Consider the following 20,767-nt stretch of genomic DNA (forward strand, 5'->3'; position numbering starts at 1 on the left):
TCAGTGTTAACCTAGGGTCTTGAAAAGCAATAGCCTCGGTTTCAGGTTGACCTAAACTTTCAGTTTCAGGTAAACCTCTTTAATTGCTGCGGCTTCAAGTTGTTCTACCACCTCACTATTACCACTCGGTCTCGGCAAGATTCCATCGATTACCAATTTGTCATACAACTCTTTGATGACTTGTTTGGTAGCTTCTTTGATAATGACGATGTTAAAAAAATTCAGCTATCTGAATAAGAGCTTTCTTTCTACAGCGATTAAAGACTTCAATAGTCGGCGCAAGAGTAAACGAGACCAGATCAAATTCCATTTTATAATCCCCAACACGCTTTCCTCTTTCACCCAAAGAAGAAAACAGCCAGCAATCAAAAAAAAAAAAAAAAAAAAAACACACACCTCACAAAAGTAGAATTGCTTGCAAACAAGCAACAAATCCACAATATTAGTAAGCAATAGCCAATTGTCACGGGGAAAAATTAGTAGCACTTTGAAAAAAAAAAAGACAGATAATATAACGCAATGGACGAGCCCCCAATTGTTACGTTCCCCTCTTTTTTTGGTCTAGGGGGTTTCAAGGGGGAGTAACAAGTGTTGTAACATAAATAAATGTGAGAAAACGTACTCGGTTACTAACGTAACCTCGGTTCTCTCTAGAAGAGGGAACGAGTACTGCGTCTTAGCTAAGACGCTACGGAAAAAATCTATTTTCACGAAATACTGAAGCAAAAAATTATCCTTAATTTTGAATTTTTGTAAAGCGCATTTGCAGCAGTACACAGCCATAGGCGAGACGGCTCGCTCGCTCATTGGCTTGCTCTGCGGCAAGTGCACAGCCTATCGAGCGCAGGCTGATGCAATATCAGACCAATAAGGGCGCTTCGCGCCCTTCATGCCACTTCCCGCCGAAACGGGTGTGGCCCATCCCTATAAAAGGAGCTCAAAAAGGCTGACTCACCTGATTTATATCATCGCCGAAGCGAACCAGAGTGAATCGTACGCACGGCAAAGAACGCAGTACTCGTTCACTCTTCTAGAGAGAACCGAGGTTACGTTAGTAACAGAGTACGTTCTCTTATGAGAGTTCTCTCGTACTGCATCTTAGCTAAGACGCTATGGGAGCCACATAAACTTTGAGCGTGGATGGGGCTCTGCCCTTATCCAACAGGTCCTGTAGGAAGGAGAGAACCTCCGTCACCTCACAACTAAGGGGTGAACATACCCGAGCTGTGCACCAGCTGGAGAACACCGACCACTTCGAGACATACAGCCGTCGTGCCGACGGAGCTCTAGCCTGAGTGATGGTATTTAGCACTCCCACTGAGAGATCACTGAGAGGCAACCGTTGAGCTCCCACACATGGAGGGACCACAACCCCGGTTGAGGGTGCCAAATCGAGCCCCCGGCCTGCGAGAGGAGATCCCTCCTCAACGGCACTTGCCACGGGGCAGTGTCTGCTAACTGCATCAAATCTGGGAACCATGGTTGGTTCTTCCAAAATGGTGCTACAAGCAGCATTGAACATCCTGTTTCCCTCACCTGCAGAAGGAGGGAGACGGGGGAAAGGGCATAAAGCTGGCAGCACGGCCATTTCCGTGACAGCGCGCTTTCGTTCTTGGAAAAGAACACGGGGCAGTGAGCGTTTTCGTGGGACGCGAAGAGGTCCACCTACGCCCTGCCAAATCTCGCCCACAACAGCCGGACTGTTTGCGGGTGTAGAGACCATATGCCCGTGGGAATGTTGCTTCTGGACAGCCTGTGTGAACACAGATTCTGTAGCCCAGGCACATGAACTGCCCTCAGCGAGCTCAAGTTGTGCTGAGCCCAAACCAGGAGGCGTTCTGCCAACCTTCACAGGTTTCGGGACCCGAGACTGCCCTAGCGATTTATGTAGGACACCACAGACATGTCGTCCGAACGGACTAAGACGTGGTGTCCCTTGATTCGGGGACAAAAGCGCGTCAGCGCGTTCCCCACTGCCAGCATTCCCGGACATTTGATATGTTTGAGCCTTTCCTGTTCTGACCACAGGCCAAAGGACGGTCTTCCCTCAAGCAGCGCTCCCCACCCTGAAGTGGAGGCATCCGTCGACACCATCTTCACTTTCGAGGAAGTCCCCAGGCTTACACCTGATTGGTACCAGTCGTTCGCTGTCCAGGGTTTCAGGGCTGCAACGCAGCTCTGATTGACCCCGAGACGCAGCCAACCAGATACCCGCGCTCTCAGCCAGAACTGCAGGGGGCGCATGCGGAGCAGGCCCAACCGAAGAACTGGAGATGCTGAGGCCCTGAGACCCAGCATCTTCTGAAATTCTCTGAGCGAAACAGTCGTGCCGCAGCGGAGAGAATCCGCTGCGCGCTGAATGCCCAACGTGCGCTGTGGTGACAGCCGCGCCGTCATAGAACGTGAGTCCAGAGCTATACCCAAAAACAGTCTCGTCTGGCTGGGGTTCAGTGAACTCTTCGTCCAGTTAACACTGAGACCTAGTTTCTCAAGGTGATCGAGTAAAATGGCCCCGTGTTCCACGAGCTCTGCTCGTGATTGAGTCAGAACCAGCCAGTCTCCCAAATAGTTCAGCATTCGCATGCCTCTGAGTCTGAGAGGAGCGAGCGCTGCGTCCACGCACCTCGTAAACGTACGAGGAGCCACGGACGAGCCGAACGGCAGGACTGTAAACTGGTATGCCTGGCCCTCGAAGGCGAATCTTAAGTATCGCCTGTGACGTGACGCTATCTGTATTTGAAAATACGCGTCCTTCAGATCTATTGACATGAATCAGTCTCCTCTGCGAATATGCGCGAGGAGTTTCCTGGTCGTAAGCATTTTGAAACTGCTTTTCGCCAATGCTTTGCTCAGCTGTCTTAGATTCAGTATGGGTCTGAGACCCCCGTCTTTCTTGGGCACTAGAAAGTATCTGCTGTACAGCTCCCCCTCGCTTTGAGCTTGAAAAAACAGGCTCCACAGCCCCTCTGCTCAACAGTTTTGATATTTCGGCTCGAAGTAGGTGTGCTACTTCTGTTTTGACCGTAGTTTCGACACGCACTAAAAAGCGCGGAGGGCGTCGAAAAAACTGTAGCGAGTAGCCTCCCTTTATAATGTCTAGCACCCAATCCGAAACCCCTGGAAGCGCTGACCATGCGTCTGCATGAATGGCTAGGGGTTGGATGCGAAGCGCGCTCTGTTGGCTGGGCAACGGCAGCGCTTCGATGTGCTCTAACATGGGCGTTAAGCCTGTGACATTTGAGGCGGGGAGCGCGCTGATCACAGCGGGCAGATCGCTCGTCCTCGACCCCCACGGTGCTTAACCGAGTGAGGGAGGGCTGAGCGATGCGCTGAGACAGTCACAATTCCTGGAACTGAAACAACGGCGCGCCTGGGTGAGAGCTCGGCCACAGCGGAACTTGTACACCGGCGCTTCGATGAAGCAGCAGGAGGCGGGGGTGTGACTGAGAGCTTTGCGAGGCCGGTCTAGTACGACTCGCTGCAGAACTGGAGCGCTTGCCATGTCTGAGAGCGTCAGCCCTAGATGCCTCTCAGCCACCGTAGCGGAAGCCATAACTCGTCCCATGGCTTGTGCAGCGGATTTAGTAGCGAAGCACTCCTAAAATCCGCGGGACAGATAGCCCCAGGTCCCATCTCGTCCTGTTTACAGAGGAGATCACCCTGGAATATCTGCAGCCATCGTGTGTAGTGCAGACGCAGCCTGCTCAGCAGCAGAAAAGATTCGCGCGAGCAGAGGTGACGGCATGTGGCAGGCTTTAGATGGCAACACCGCTTTCGTCCGCCGTCCAGCAGAGGGCGGACAAAGGTGCGTCGCTATCGCCTGTTCCACCGGCGGAAGTGACTGGTTGTTCCTGTTTTTAGCATCATCCAGTGTGGAGAATGCTAGTGAGACAGACGAACGAGTTCGCGCTGAATATGGAGCGTTCGAAGCCTTTGCCTCCTCTTCGTGAAGCTCAGGAAGAAATGAGGCGGGCTTTGAGAAGTACGCTCATCCGAAAGGAAACTACCATCCAGCCGGGAACGAGAGGGGGGGGGGGGCGCTGGTGCAGACCACTCGAGGCCGAGACTCGTCGCGGCCAGCGTGAGCACTCGCCCCGGCTCCTTCTCGATGTCAGCTCGTTTGCTGGGCTTCTGAGCAAAGGGCGCGAGATCCCCGGAGCTCGCCCGGCCCTCACTGCCCGAAGCTAGCAGAGAGCACGCATCCTCTTCCCCCGACGCGGCCCTGAGATCGACTTCCTCGGACGACGCGGCGGCAAACAGCGGGCGCTGCCCACCGGGAAGCGATGCAGGGGAGGCCGGTGAAGCAGGGCGAACCGGCGAGCTCGGTTAAGCTGAAGACGGTTCCGGAATCCGCTGGAAGCGGCGCTTTTACGGCGCCTCAGCGCAGCGGAGAATGCAGGCTCAGAGAAAAAGGCCAAGCGAGTCCTCAGAGTCACCATGGCAACAGCTCGCAGTGAGGGCATCCGCCGTCAGCGAGTGCGAGCGCTGCATGATCTTCACCCAGGCAGAAGACACAGATGATGTACCGGTCTCCCTCGCTGAGTGGGGCTCTGACGAGCTGCAGGAGGGCGTCTTAAAAAAGACGCAAGCTCTTTTACGAGTATGTGTCGCAGGGCGAACACACACACACGCATAAAGAACAGTTGGATATAACAGAATTGAAAGGATATGTGCGCCGGAACGTGCAGCAGGAACGGCAGTGGAAGGCGGCGTTGGCCAGCGGCTTCAGGAATAGCTCGTCCCGCTGAGATGCCTATCAGACGGCGCTTGCTTCCTTCGTGATCCAGCGATGCGTGAGCTTCGCTGAAGAGATGAAAAATCAGGTGAGTCAGCCTTTTCGAGCTCCTTTTATAGGGATGGGCCACACCTGTTTCGGCGGGAAGTGGCATGAAGGGCGCGAAGCGCCCTTATTGGTCTGATATTGCATCAGCCTGCGCTCGATAGGCTGTGCACTTGCCGCAGAGCAAGCCAATGAGCGAGCGAGCCGTCTCGCCTATGGCTGTGTACTGCTGCAAATGTGCTTTACAAAAATTCAAAATTAAGGATAATTTTTTGCTTCAGTATTTCGTGAAAAGAGACTTTTCCCGTAGCGTCTTAGCTAAGACGCAGTACGAGAGAACTCTCGTAAGAGAACTCCTTTCCGTCTATCCCAGCTCTAAATACCTCTCATAGAGTTAGATCCAGAAGGCTACACAACACCTTTTGATTCACACCTTGTAACAAAAGAAAACTGAAGAAAAGTACGCTTACTAAACGTTTCTTTTATTTAAATAAAAAGTATCCAAATATTTATAAAGCAAACAAATGATCAACAAACAAACAAGTTTAAATAATAACCAAATCGTCAGGAGATGGCCAGGCCAAAATAACAAACAAAACAAGGGCTTTCTAAAGTTTAAACCCAGATAAATTACCTAACAAAAGAAAAGAAAAATAAAGGCAGTCATCTTACCTCTCTCCCTGACTAACAAGACATAAACAGGAGAAAAATTTAGGGATGAATAATCCAAATAAATTGGCGCCTGTCTCCCTACACGGTTTAAACATTTAAACTCACACAGTCTAAATGGTTGTACTCAGACAACAGGTTTCACCACATAATATAAGTTCTCTTTTCAACAACAGTTCACACAACTCTGTCTGGGATAGCTGGAGAGGTATTTCCTCTCGATCACAGTCTCTTTGCTGCTTTATAAAGGCTGCCATCAGAAAAGCCACGCTCCTGCTAATTAAGATCAGCTGCGGATGATTTGGAGTGCTGCATGAAATAGAGAGATAAAAGAAAAAAAGTGAACACATTCACCAGCACAATACAACGGCAAGTCTACGTCACAGGACGTAACACTTTGGAGAACTTAAAAGAAATGGTGACCTGTTATATGAGCTGAAATATGCATTCATAAATATGTAAGCAAATTTAACACATTAAATTTGAACTATTATGCATCAGCAACTCACAAGTGAAAAGTAATGAACTTGTGTATTTTTTTGTTGTTATTGTTGTTGTTGTTTATTCAAGTGCAAATAAAATAATTAGAACAAAATTAACAGGAATAGCAAACCTGTAGTCAGAAAAGAAAAGAAAACCTAACATACTGTATGTATTTATTTTGCCAGAAGTTGCCTTAAACAAGTCACACACCCAATTAAAATATATAAGTTAAGTTCATAAAAACAGATATCATGTACAGATATAATTTCTAATAACAATCTTTAATCACTTTTTAATCTTTCTACCATATTAAACTGCTAATTAAGATAAGTGGACCGATATTTGAGTCTATTTCAGGTTTTGATTAATAATAAAGAAGGATCTTTGACATGTATTTATCTTAGCATGCCTTAATGCAAAAGTTTGCAAATTAATGAAATTAATCAGCTTAATCCAGAAATATTTCTCCCTACTTTAAATTCACAAACAATCCTTAGATGAGCTGAAACTGACATTAAAGACATTAGATCTATTTATAACCATAAAAGATGGCAAAATCATGCAAGGCTGTTTCTCTGAAATGATAGAGATCAGAGCATAGAGCTTTAGCTTGTCATAGATTATTGAATATTTCTTTCAGTAAGCAGTCCAATGTGTAAAAAGTGAGTAGTGTGATAAATTAGTTCATGCACTGACTCATCATATTAAAAATTTCAGAATTCTTCTTTTCGTGTACAGAAACTCGGTCAAGAATGTGAATGTATAGTAATATTTGAGGTCACCTCATTTGGGCATGTATTTCTTTAGAGGCTGTTCATTCACTGCTGAGACTGAGCTATTATGACTCATAAAGAGTTCTGGATACTTAAACCTTATGCAGCACTGTTTACAGAATGCACAAACAAAACTTATGTCTGCCTAGATTTCCTTTGAGAATTTTTTGAGGGTTCAAAACATCTAGGAATATGCAATTGCATGAAGCATGATGTTTTGATGAATGTATCTCTTGCATGAAACATCCCTTAGCTGTTTCTGCAAAGTAGGCCAAGAAATCTGTCAAGATTTAAACAGTTGACTTCCATAGTATGGGGGGGGGGGGGTACAATGGAAGTCAGTGGCTACTGGTAACTCTTTGGTTAACAACATTATTCAAAATACCTTCTTTTGTGTTTAGAAGGTGAAAGAAATTCAAACATGTTTGGAGTGAGCAAATTACAGAATTTTCAACTATTCCTTTAAAATACAAATGTATTAATTTATTTAATTCAGTTATTTGACATATTATTTGATCTATTTTGTAGGCGAGAACATGGATGCATGAATTATAGAGCACGACTAGTTGCCCTGATATAAGTTTTAGTTTTGATCAGTCAAAATTGTAGCTCTGCATCACGGCATGTTTCCTTGAATTCAAGATATACCTGTTTTTTTCAATTGGAAAATTTGACAATAAAAGACAAGACGTGTCCATGCATCTCTGTATTGTGTCTAACAACGCCTCTTAGCTGTTTTGAATTCCCTGTAAACCACAGCATTTGGGGGTTTATTGATTTATAAAGTCATACAATAAAATTGTGTGAGGAACAACATTAGATGTCAGTCATTATTAACTAGAAATATTCATTCTTCATTTAGCTTATTCAAATTGAAGGATCGTGAAACTTGAGCTCTGGCACAGGATTTCAGTAAACAGCAACTTTAATTTCTGTCTGTTTCTCATAAAAGTGTAAGCTTCAAACATAAAAGTATATTTTTTTTAGTATCAATAACAAGTTGCAGAAGCAGCCTCCAAAACGTTCCCATCTTGGTACAAAATTTAGCTGTGATTTCAATCTTTTTGAGGCCCCTCAAATTCAAGCTCCGTATGAGAGCAAAACATGTCCTTGCATGATTTTTTTTCTTATATTTGTATGATATGATATCGATAGATATTTTATACAGTAGTTAAAAAAATTTAAATGAAGTAAAATGACTGAATTACTCATTACTTGCGGCCTGATGGTTTTAGTTTCATATAGAGACTTTCATTTCATTATATATATATATATATATATATATATATATATATATATATATATATATATATATATATATATATATATATATATATATATATATTATCATTAGTTATGCAATCAACATATTTCTTTCTAAAGTTATTTTTGTATTATCTATTCAATGCTTTTCTCATCTACCACAATAATGACTTTAAATGATCTTTTGGGGGGTAATTTCTCAGCCGAAATTAATATGTGATTAATTTGTGATTCATTTTAATAATTAATCGGCACATCATGCAAGTAATTAGCTTAAAAATTGTATTCACTTGACAGCCCTACTGAAAACAGGTACGGCAGCATGAGCTTCTGCTGGATTAATTGAAGTTGTGGTGACCAAGTAAAACCATTTTAGACCAGGAGCTGGTGCACTTACTAAAGGCCTATCATTTACTAGCAACCCATTGACAGCCTTAGGGTTATTAATAGATCTTGCCTAAATGAAAGTAAACACAATCTTAGCTTTGAGGAATTGTCTGTCTTCTTTAATGTGTCAGGTAAAAATAGCCGTACTTAGTTCTCTCACAAAGATAAATTGGCACAGCCAAAGAGCGCTAGGCAACTCTAACTCTTCTCCTCTGGCTAAATTAAAAATTCATCCCAAGGGAAGAAATAGTTTAAAACATCTCAAGGAAGCACTGTTCAGCTGTATTAGTCAGCTGAATTGCACCATAAAAACATTAGCTGTTTAGATAAATAAATAAGGTAAAGAATATCAGTACTTCTCCATTTCCGCAATGTTGGTAAGCAGTTCTATCACACTAGTGTCATCGTATAATGTTGGCTAAGTCTTGTGGCTATATATTACCAATAGTGTTTATTTGAAAGTTTATTCCAGTTTCTTGTCCCATAAACTTCCATTGTAAGTGCATTAACATAAACATGATTCTTGGATGTATTTCTTTAAAAAAAAAAAAAGGATACATCTTTAAAAAAAATTGATAGTTAAAAAAAAGGCATACATTTTACTTGTAACACACAAGAAGATATTTTCAAAAATACTATAGTACTAATATTCATACAGTAAAAGTAAGTGGGATCTAGTGTTGTTTCTCATGGAATTTCATTGAATTTGTATTGTATGGCCAAAATGGTTTAAAACATTCTTGAAAATAGCTTAGCTTAACAGAAAAAAGAAAATAATACAATTTGAAAGCAATAGTGCATCCTGGCCGTAAATTTAGGTGGGGCAGATTCTGGGTCGTAGCGCTAATATTTGAAAAACATTTAAACTTTATATTCTATATGAGGTCTCAGGGACTATCTGCCAAGCTTAGTTGTTTAGGGGATTTTCACGAGTTCACGCTTACATATATTTAGCTGAGGTATGGGATGAGTATTTGGCGTGCTGTCCGGGGATGGGCTCCGAGCTCGGGAATGGCCCGAACCTAGAGTACTGTACCCCCCCCTTCCCCATCTATTTATAAAGTGAACTCAAAGTGAGGAGATGGGTTGGAGGAGGGATCCTGATAAAAGTCAATTGATAGAGGTAAATCAGCGATATTTATTCTATGGGATTAATTACTTGATTATGGTCCACCTGTGTTGTTTAGGCTAAGTATCTGACACGCTCCTCCCGAATCTTGTTAATAAAACATCATTTAATATATACTGTTTACTTTTCGACTTAAAAATCCGAAAAACATCACTGCAGAAACTTCACACTGGACTTCAAGCAGCTTGGATTATGTGACTTTCCAGTCTTCCTCCAGACTCCAGACCTTGATATCCATGCAAATGCCCCCAGTCACCTTCAAGAACTACTTACACCACAGATCCCAGCACGTTCCCTTCGCTCCACAAACACTTATCGGCTCCTTCCCCCAAGGACTAAGACTCGCACCATTGGTGACAGAGCTTTCTGTGCCGCCGCTCCTATCTTGTTGAATGTCCTCCCTGAACATCTTGAGTGCCCCTCAAAGGACTGATATTTTTTAAATGTTTTTAAAACATACCTTTTTAAAAAGTATTTTAATGTTTACATTTCTTTTAAACCTTTTCCTGTTAAAATCATTGTTTAGTTTAAATTGCCTTCTTTTATTATGTCTTACTGTAGCACATTGAGATTTTTTTTAAATGTAAAGTGCTTTATTTCTCAAGCAAAGCAAATTTTAAAACATCAACCACCAACCCCCCCAACACCAACAACATATGTTTAAGGTAAACATTATTTGGCAACATGCTCGAGCAGACTACCCTCCAGGCGGGGGGTGGGGGGGGGGGGGTGGATTGGTGTGGAGGCAGCAGCGGGCCGTGGGGGCAGAATGTGTTTAATGGCCTCAGATTGCTTCTGGGCGCCAGAGAATTGCTGGGCAAAACTATCCACTGCGTCGCTGAAGAGGCCAGCCTGGAATACCGGGGAGTTGAGGAGCTCATTCTGATCAGACTCCCTCATGTCTGCCAGGTTCAGCCATAGGTGGTGCTCCTGGATCACCAAAGTGGACATCACCTGACCCAGGGAGCACGCAGTGACCTTCATCGCCCATAGGGCAAGGTCGATAGCAATGCACGCCTCCTGCAAGACCTCTGAGTCAGCACTGCCCTTGTGCAGCTCCTTGAGCACCTTGGCCTGATAGACCTGAAGGGTGGCCATGGCATGCAGAGCGGAAGTGGCCAGACCCGCTGCTCTGTAAGCCTTAGCCACAAGCATGTATGAGAACTTACAGGCCTTGGACGGGAGCTTAGGACCACCACGCCAGGCGGAAATGCTCTGAGGACACAATTGCATCGCAACAGAGTGCTCCACTGGAGGTGACTCAATGACTCAAGCCCACCTTGTGATGCAACAATTGACATCCAGTCCTCGTCCTGAGCCCTGAATGAAATGCTGGGATCCTGCTGAGAGGGTCCAGCAAACTCATCTGGAAACTCAACCGGCTGCTGTGTTTGTGAGGGGGGTGTGGCCCGAGGAGGCCACATGCCGAGATGGTCATGTCCTCGCAATGAGAACATGAGTCATCCACAAAGGCAGTCTCAGTGTGCTGAAAGCCCAGACACATCACACAGTGATTGTGGCCATCACATTGAGCCATAAATCGACCGCACCCAGAAACACACGGGCGGAATGACATCTTTAAAAAGACACAAACTCAATCTGTATACTCTTTTAGAAAAAGCTCTTTGACGAACCGCTGAACCGCGCCATCACACCAACACCAGCTGACTCGTTTTGAAAGCAATTTGGTGAAACCAGCAGACTAGATGTGCTTAACTCCAAAGTGAAAGCTTGAATGCAAGTTATATACCCACACAGCGAAGGTGATTGGGTACTTGGGCGAGACCCAATTCGTCAGTCTCTTTCTGACTTAACGTCGAACATGACTGACTGAAAGGGAACATATTCTATTACTACTACTACACTACACTTTTCAATAAATTTTTGGTTAGAGAGTCGGACTCCCAATCGAAGGGTTGTGAGTTCGGGTCACGGGCCGGCAGGAATTGTAGGTGGGGGGAGTGCATGTACAGTTCTCTCTCCACCTTCAATACCACGACTTAGGTGCCCTTGAGCAAGGCATCGAACCCCCAACTGCTCCCCGGGCACCGCAGCATAAATGGCTGCTCACTGCTCCGGGTGTGTGTTCACTGCTCTGTGTGTGTGCACTTCGGATGGGTTAAATGTAGAGCACGAATTCTGAGTATGGGTCACCATACTTGGCTGAATATCACATCACAACATCACTTCAAACTTAATTCAATCAAGAATACTTAGGTTTATAACAGCTCTGGGGTCTCATTTATAAAACTCTCTGTAGATTTAATCTATAAGTATATGTATGCTCAAAAGCTAGATTTTGCATACGCACAAAGGTTTTTAGATTTATAAAACCATGCATACACTAGAACCTGTGCAAAAATCCCTTTATAAAATCCAGTCAGAGGAAGATTGTGCGTACGTGCTTCTCTACCCCAACTCCTCCTCAAAATGAACCATATATGGAGCTTACAACGCCTAATTTTACTATGCATAATCTCATCTGCAGATAATTACTATCCATATTCCCATCAACATTTAAAACCGTTAAAGGTACAAGACATTAAGGAAATATGAGATATGGACTATAAATGCTATTTGTGCCATACACAATTTTTCTTGCTAAAAATGATCTAGTATCCTTGTTATGTTTCAGCATAAATATATATAAATAAGAATCCCTAAAAACAAAATTGTTTAAAATCGTTCTCAGATAAATATTTTAGAATATAGTAGGTCTCATTCCTTTCCACTGGCCAAATAGTATTTCAATTGTTTTAAACAGCTCAAATCAAATTTAATCTATGCAGGTTTGCTGATAAGGTGAACATCTTTTAGTTCTTTTTAGCCTATATTTATTGCAGTGTAAATAGAATTGTCTGACTCAGCATGTCACGGACAAAGTAGCCTATTTTAAAAAGAAAACATGCAAATTACCATTTTCTTCAAGTTTTATCCTTCAAATACAGTAGCATTTTTCATAATGTTGTAGAGATGACTTCACGTGACATCATCACCTATGTGCAGCTGTGGTTGTACAGGAAGCTATTATCATTGGACCTATTCAAACCGGACAATGGACCATTCGACCACTGAATCCAGCAGTGTCCCCCATAATATAGAATTAAGTGCACATCATTGATCATTGTTCTTACTAAAATATTTTGCATAGCATGAGATCTGCATTTTAGTTTAAAGATGAATTATTGTGCATAGCACTCCTTGCTGTCATTAAAACAGCATGCAACAGGAAAAGTGATCGAGCGCATCCACTTAATATGTCTAAATTCATATAATTTTTATTTAATTTAACTTTGTTTTTTCAGTGCTTATCTCCAGTAATGAGAGTGGAATATTTAATGTAAATGTGTATTACATTAAAATTACAGATTTTAAATTCATTGCTTACTTCATTAATTTTCTCAGGCCAGGAAAAAGAGTGCATATGCATGGTCTAGAATGTCCGTAAGGTCCGTACATATTTACGGCAAGTTTATATTTTATAAATCCCGTATATTTTATATTTTACAAAATTGTGTACACAATTTCTATGCCTATTACAGTATGTGTGTACGCAACGTTTAGAAATGAGACCCCTGGTACTTACCTTATTGATGAACAGGAAATGTAGTTTGCAAAAAAAAGCTCTCGTAAAGCTGCAAGTTCAGCTGTCTCCTTAATAATTTTCTGATACATAAAAGTAAAAATCAATGCGCAGCATAAATTATAAATTAATTTTTATTAATTATTCTGCAGAATATTAGCTAAAGTGGTTTCCTCCATTATCTCATACATGACGTAAGCGTGTTCCGGCCCAGAAAGTTTAGTGCAAGTGTGAGTGCAGGCAAGCGGGGGAATGGGGAGGTTGTTTAATCGCTCTCTGGCTCGGTTCAAGGCAACCGTACCTAGTGTGAGAAAATGTTTCATGTACCCTTCATTCAAGTGCTCACTTCATGCATGCTCATATCTGCAGCTCATCAGTCTTTAGTCCAAGTCAGAACTGTTTCCTCAGTTCAGTGATGGTTGGAGGAAATGGAGCGCTGAATGAGTTGGCAAAACCTGCATCCTAGGATCATATAAGCTGGTATCTTGCATATCCCAATTGTATTGCTTCATGAGACCTCAAAATATATTAAGACCCATGAGTATTAATTTTGTCTGGCTGTTTATCCTTTTTTTGACTCTCAAATGTCAGTAGCCGCTGACTTGCATTTTATGCATCCTCAAGGACCATGGTTTCAGCTAAAAGAATCTTCTTACTTTCTACTGAACAAAAAAAAGTTAATATATATATACCTATATAAACTGATTGCCTAAGAGTAAGTAAATAACCAGCAAATTTTCATTTTTGGATAAAGTATTCCTTTAAGTTGGGGTATTTTTGTGATGTTTCCTTTTTCTGAGTTTGCCTATGGTTTTTGAGAGCTGCATGAACATTCTCTAAAATGTTGTCCATTTGTTTTTCACAGAACAAAAACACAATAAATGGGTTTGGAGCATGTATTCCCTGAATTTAAATTTTTGTCTCAACTATCCCTTTAGGTTTTCCAGTTACCAAAGAAGCCGTCATTAAGGGGTGTTGTCTTCAGCTGAACAATGTCTCTGAAACTGTATAAATGGCAATTTAAAACTTCACAGAGCAGAAGAGGTTTGATGGCTGGGAATTAATGCTTGTACTTTGAAACCAGGTCTGCTCTTTCTGATGAAACCGGTGTTCTTTACAAAGTGCCTGGGAAATGGATCTTTCCACAGTTGCCAATAGCTTCTCTAAATGGCCATGTGCTCTAATATGTCTTGATGACTGACCACTTTCCTGAGCCCTGTGTGGGGAAAGTTTCACTGGCTCAACCTGCAGGGATTATAAGTGTCAGGACTGTGTGATGGAGGTACTGAGTCTGTGGAGGTGCTTTTACACAAGTAAGAGAGCACATGTGCACTTAAAGTGTGATGGAACTTTATTTACTTTAACTTATTTCAGATTAAATCTCACACAAACTAATTATTTCTTACCTGTGAAGGGAGATGCTTCTCTTCTGTATACAGCAGCTTCTATGTTGTTAGTCCTGGTCACTCTTTCATCTATAAGGTTCACTCGGTTTATGTTCTACACACAGGTGCTTCATTTTTGTTTTGAAAGAGATATCACAGCATTTTTGGGCGCTATATTGTAGATTATTTGAATATAGATCACTCAAATGCATGTTGAAATTAAGTGATGACTTTTTGTTGGCAGGATTCAGTCGGGGTCATATCTCAGCACCGGTTGGTTCACACTCATTCTGGCCATGGACATGTGCAAGGAGATCCGTGTCTACGGCATGATCAATGACACATACTGCAAGTAAGACTGACATACAATCTATCACTTGACAATGGGCTTTAAAGAAGCTTCACCTGATTTCAAAGTGAAATAGGACATCAGAGCTGATACAAGAGCAGTGCTCTGGGTTTCATTTAAACATTGGGGGAAGTGTCCACCCTTGCATAAAACAGACATGCAAACAAATATCCGTGCTTCAGAATTCTTCACTATTTACCATTTTAGATAATGCAATGTTGCAATATGTTTTATTATATTTTTGAACCCCTCATAAAATATTTGCACCTATGAAAAATAACACAATTGCAGTATGATTTTCTGCATGATAACTAAGAGTAGCGCTACACAGTGTTGAGTACTAGAGACTCGGACTCTGTCTTGAACGAGACCGTATTCTAATGGTATTGGTCTTGTCATGGAATTGTGTGCATTTTGACTTGGTATTGACTCGGACTCCAACATTTTAGGAATCAGACTTATTCCCGAGTCCACTCGAGTCTCAATCAAAATATTTCATGATTATTACTGTATGTTAATATTTCTTTAAATTGATGTATGATTGACAAGTTCAATGATTGGTGATTTTCTTGTGACATTAGGTGTTAGCGTAACGTTAGTGTAGAGGCAGCAGGACTCGGGTCAGGATGTCTCATGAACTTAACACAATTTTTTAAAACGTCTGTTACATCATCTATTATTCAGTTTGCATATAAGAGCCACAAAGAGTTCATGTGCAGTAAGACTCTAAAAAAGAAACATTCTGTGATATGTGGCCTTTTTAACCTTAACTGATAATATTTTTTAAACCTATATCAAGTAAATAAAATACAGTGTACATGCCATGTTATATTTGATATACTGTTTGAGTATGGTACCAATTTTATTGTTTCCACCAAACATTTTACATACTCTTGAAGATTTCTTTAGGTCTTGTCTCTTGTTTCTTTAGACCCAATCTCTCTGGTCTCGGTCTTGACTCAGAAATCAACCATCTCTGAACTCAATCTTGACTTGGACTCGAATGAGCTGGTCTGGACTACAACACTGGCACTACATTCAGTTCCATTTATTGATCCTTTCATATTCAGTTCATTAATTTGAAAGTATACTCAGTAGCTGTCTCATTTTAGAAATGTAACTAGTACATTTCAAAGAAAGAAAGTAATTACAAAAATGTATAACTCACAAGGAATAACAGTTCACTTTGCAATGATTACTTTTCTGAAATGAGACATCTTGGATGAAGCATGCAGCTAACAAATGTGACCTTTGGAGGGCACAGCCTATGAAATGAGACGCAAGGAGTAGTTTTGGCTGCATCCAAAATCACATACTATATAGTATAACCAGATTCCAAAAAAAGTTGAGACACTGTACAAATTGTGAATAAAAACAGAATGCAATGATGTGGAAGCTTCAAATTTCAATATTTTATTCAGAATACAACATAGATGATATTTCAAATGTTTAATCTGAGAAAATGTATCATTTTAAGGGAAAAATAAGTTGATTTTAAATTTCATGGCATCAACACATCTCAAAAAAGTTGGGACAAGGTCATGTTTACCACTGTGTGGCATCCCCTCTTCTTTTTATAACAGTCTGCAAACATCTGGGGACTGAGGAGACAAGTTGCTCAATAGGAATGTTGTCCCATTCTTGTCTAATACAGGCTTCTAGTTGCTCAACTGTCTTAGGTCAAATGTCGCATCTTCCTCTTCATGATGCGCCAAATGTTTTCTATGGGTGACAGATCTGGACTGCAGGATGGCCATTTCAGTACCCGGATCCTTCTTCTATTCTTCTTCCATACCATCAGAGATGCAGGCTTCTGAACTGAGCGCTGATAACAACTTGGGTTGTCCTTGTCCTTTTTAGTCTGGATGACATGGGGTCCCAGTTTTTCAAAAAGAACTTCGATTTTTTATTCGTCCGACCACAGAAAAGTTTTCCTCTTTGCCACAGTCCATTTTAAATGAGCCTTGGCCCAGAGAAAATGCCCTGCACTTCTGGACCATGTTTAGATAAGGCTTCTTTTTTGACCTACGTATAGAGTTTTAGCTGGCAACTGCGAATGGCATGGTGGATTGTGTTCACCAACAATGTTTTCTGGAAGTATTCCTGAGCCCATGTTGTGATTTCCATTACAGTAGCATTCCTGTATGTGATGCAGTGCCTTCAAAGGGCCCAAAGATTATGGGCATCCAGTATGGTTTTCCGGCCGTGACCCTTATGAACAGAAATTGTTCCAGATTCTCTGAATCTTTGGATGATATTATGCACTGTAGATGATGATAACTTCAAACTCTTTGCAGTTTTTCTCTGAGAAACTTGTTTCTGATATTGGGGGCATATAGGGGACACTGCCACTCTGAGAGGCTCTTTTTATACCCAATCATGTTGCCAATTGACCTAATATGTTGCAAATTGGTCTTCCAGCTGTTCCTTATATGTACATTTAACTTTTCCAGCCTCTTATTGCTACCTGTCCCAACTTTTTTGGAATGTGAAGCTCTCATGAAATCCAAAATGAGCCAATATTTGGCATGACATTTCAAAATGTCTCATTTTAAACATTTGATATGTTATCTATGTTGTGTTGTGAATAAAATATAAGTTTATGAGATTTGTAAATTATTCCATTCCTTTTTTACTCACAATTTGTACAGTGTCCCAACGTTTTGGGAATTGGGTTTGTATTTGAAGACCAGTATGTGAAAAGTCTGGATTCACAGTATTCATAAAACAATAGCTCAAAACTTCCCAGATGATCTTCTAATTCAGATTTTAAATTGTGCATCTGATATGGAGAGATGCGGATTATAACAAGAGGTAAAACAAAAAACAAGTGTATATTCATAATAAATATAATAACATATAAACAGGTGAATAACATAATGTCCATGGCAACAAGTGAGAAGCAGGAACTAAGAAAACAGTAACGTTCTATAACGTCCATTTATTTTCGTATGGGTAGAGTAGTTCCAGGCAGGTCTTAACCACACGTATAGTTTTGAATGGGTAAAATGTAAACATCAATATGGCCGCTCTAGAAGTGAAAGTATATTTTAATGGGGAGTTAAGCAACAAGCATTCATCTGGTCATGTATCATGTAGCTAGTAATTAGCTTGATCATATTTAAAACACTCTTTTCAATAGTATTATTGTTTTATATTCTAGTATTTTCCTTAATGAGGAAAGTATAATTTCTTGTTTTACTTTAAAAACAATTTTCTTAAAAAGTATTTTGGGCTCTATAATCCTTACTGTTGTCTGGTTTCCTAACACACTGTTATGCATGTCTCCCGTCACCGTGATTCTGTTGTTCACTGGCAACATTTAAACCCCTTTACCATGAATCTCACACTATATTTCCATTTTAATGATAGTTTCTATAACTACCTCATCTCCTCTCTGCTGCAGATAGACATAAGCATAGCATGGAATGATTTGATTAGCGTGTTTATAAAGCAGCTATTATAGTCTGTTTTCCCAGCCATTTATTCATTTCACTTTCCCTTTTAAAACAATGAGCAACTTTCATTTCACAGCAGCTGGTAAAAACTGACAAATGGTAAAACAGTGGCTAGAACAAAGCCATTTTGATGAAAGGCAGTTATTCTGGGAAGTTTCTATTTTAGGATAAAGTGGTGAGCTGTTGCTGCAATTGATCTCACTGGATTTTTTATAATTAAAATTCAACAGGTGCTACTGGGAGAGAAAAATTGAATCCATTTGTGAGGAAGGAAAGAAGGCCTCCTGAATTATCATTTCTCCACAGAAATTCTCCTTACAGGCTCAGAGCACTCAGTCTTTGAATAAAAAGTAGCAATGGGTAAAAGCTTCAACTACATCAAAACTGCTACATGCTTCCTGGTCTTTATTGTGCACATTTCATCAATGCATCACAGAGAAAAACATCCTTGTTTTTTTACTTTCCAATGTTTTTTTTTTTTCTTTCTTTCTTTTTCTTTAGGTTTCACTCAGAAATACGTAATGTAGAAATAAAATAGATTGTTAATGCATTTAAATATCCTGAGAATTACACTTAATAGTATGCTTTATTGTGATGGAATAGCAAAGTAACGTTTATTTATTTTCTTATTTTAGATCGGAAGGCTACAGGAAGGTGCCATACCATTACTATGAAGCAGGAAGTCGTGACGAATGTGCCGAATACCTCTTGCACGAGAGCGCCCCTTACGGCGGACATCGATTCATCACAGAAAGTTGCAAAGTGGGCGAAGACAAACCCCATCAAGTTTTTCAGTCCGGAGTGTTGACACAACGAGCCTTGTGTTGATCCTGGTTTGATCAGATGTATATAATGTGTATTTTGCATGTTCTCATTTTATACTCATTTACAATCAAGTAGTGAATTTTTTTTCAGAGCAAACGTATTGCAGAAAAAACCTACAAAGAACGCCTTGCTTTAGCTTTCATCACCTCAAATGGGCTCAATTTAGGTCTGGCCAATATATCAAATTATTTATAAACTTTTACAGTAGGTATAGAAAAGAATCCAGGTGAAAGACAACACCAACATGTCACAAAAAATAAAATAAAATAAAAACAGAATCACTGAAGCTGTAAAAAGGATCACGCCATTGTGTCAGTATTTTGTTGAACCACCTTTTGTTTTAATTACAGCCTTTAGTCTGTTGGGATATGTCTCTACAAACTTTGCTAGACTTTGCAATATTTCCCCACTCTTCTTTGCAAAACTGTTTAAGTTCAGTTAGATTTGATGGTGACCATTTGTGACTACAGTCTTCAAGTCATTCCACAGATTTTCAGTGGGGTTTAATAATGGATTCTGACTAGGCCATAGAAGGACATTCACCTTTTTCTCCTTCAACCACTGTGTGCTCACGGTCACAGTATTGTTGGAAGGTAAACCTTCTTCCCACTGACAACTTTCGGGCAGCAGGTTTTCCTCAATAATTTGATGACTATATTTTGCCCCATCTATTTTTCCCTCTATCTTGACAAGTGCTCCAGTCCCTGCTGCAGAGAAACACTCCCATAACAGGGTATTACCACCTCCATGCCTTACTGTTATTGTTATAATGCTGCCTCAGAATCAGAAGGTGTTTTTTGGCAATGCTCAGTTGTGAAAGCATGTGGCCTTTCTTGAGGAGTGGCTTTTTTCTTGCAACCCTCCCATACAAGTCACATTTGTGGAGAATTTGTGATATTGTTGTCACAAGCACACAATGACTACTCTTTGTCTAAACTCCTGCAACTGGTTCAGAGTTGCTGTCGGCATCTTGATCGCTTCTCTGACCAGTTTCCTCCTGGCTCTTTCATCCAGTTTGGTGTGACAATGTGATCCAGGGAGGGTCTGTGTTGTACCAAATACCTTCCACTTCTTATTAATAGACTTCACTGTGATTTTAGGCATTAATAAAGCCTTAGATTTTTTATTCCTTTATTTATTTATATATTTTATTTTTTTGCATCCATCTTCTGACTTGTGCCTGTCCACAACTTTATCCTGGAAATCTTCTGACAGTGCCTTGCCACCGATAGTTGATTGTTTGCTTTAGTTGTACTACTAAGGACTGAAATGCTGCAGGAAAGCTCTTTTCATGCGGAGCTAATCAAAATGACAACAGCTGATCACAGTTGAAATTCAAATGGCTTTGTGTGCCATTGAGAAGTTGATAAGCTACGCCTGATTGAGTTTACAAGTCATTTTAAAGAGGGGGGTGATCCTTTATCCAACTTAGTGAATCTGTGTTTTTTTTTTTTTTTTCCGTTTGTTTTTCTGACATGTTAGCGTTATATCTTTCACTTGGATGTTATAACCTGGGGCCCTTTCTTCGTATGTCGCTTATTACATCCGAGATCAAATGACACATCCAAGATGATATCATCGTGCTAATCATGATCCGGCTAATTGGGTTCTTCGAACACACCTGTTGTGTATGATTAGTATCGCTAGATTGAGTTATCTGAGATAATTGCACATTCATGTGTT

At 41.1% G+C, this 20,767-nt stretch overlaps 1 pseudogene; it reads left to right on the plus strand.

Moving 5' to 3' along the window:
* Window positions 1–19,067, plus strand: part of LOC132154360 (alpha-N-acetylgalactosaminide alpha-2,6-sialyltransferase 3-like) — an 85,582-nt pseudogene extending 66,515 nt beyond the window's left edge.
* Window positions 19,068–20,767: the final 1,700 nt, after the last annotated feature.

The sequence above is a fragment of the Carassius carassius genome, chromosome 12 (assembly GCF_963082965.1).
Source record: "Carassius carassius chromosome 12, fCarCar2.1, whole genome shotgun sequence".
NCBI classification, from domain to species: domain Eukaryota; kingdom Metazoa; phylum Chordata; class Actinopteri; order Cypriniformes; family Cyprinidae; genus Carassius; species Carassius carassius.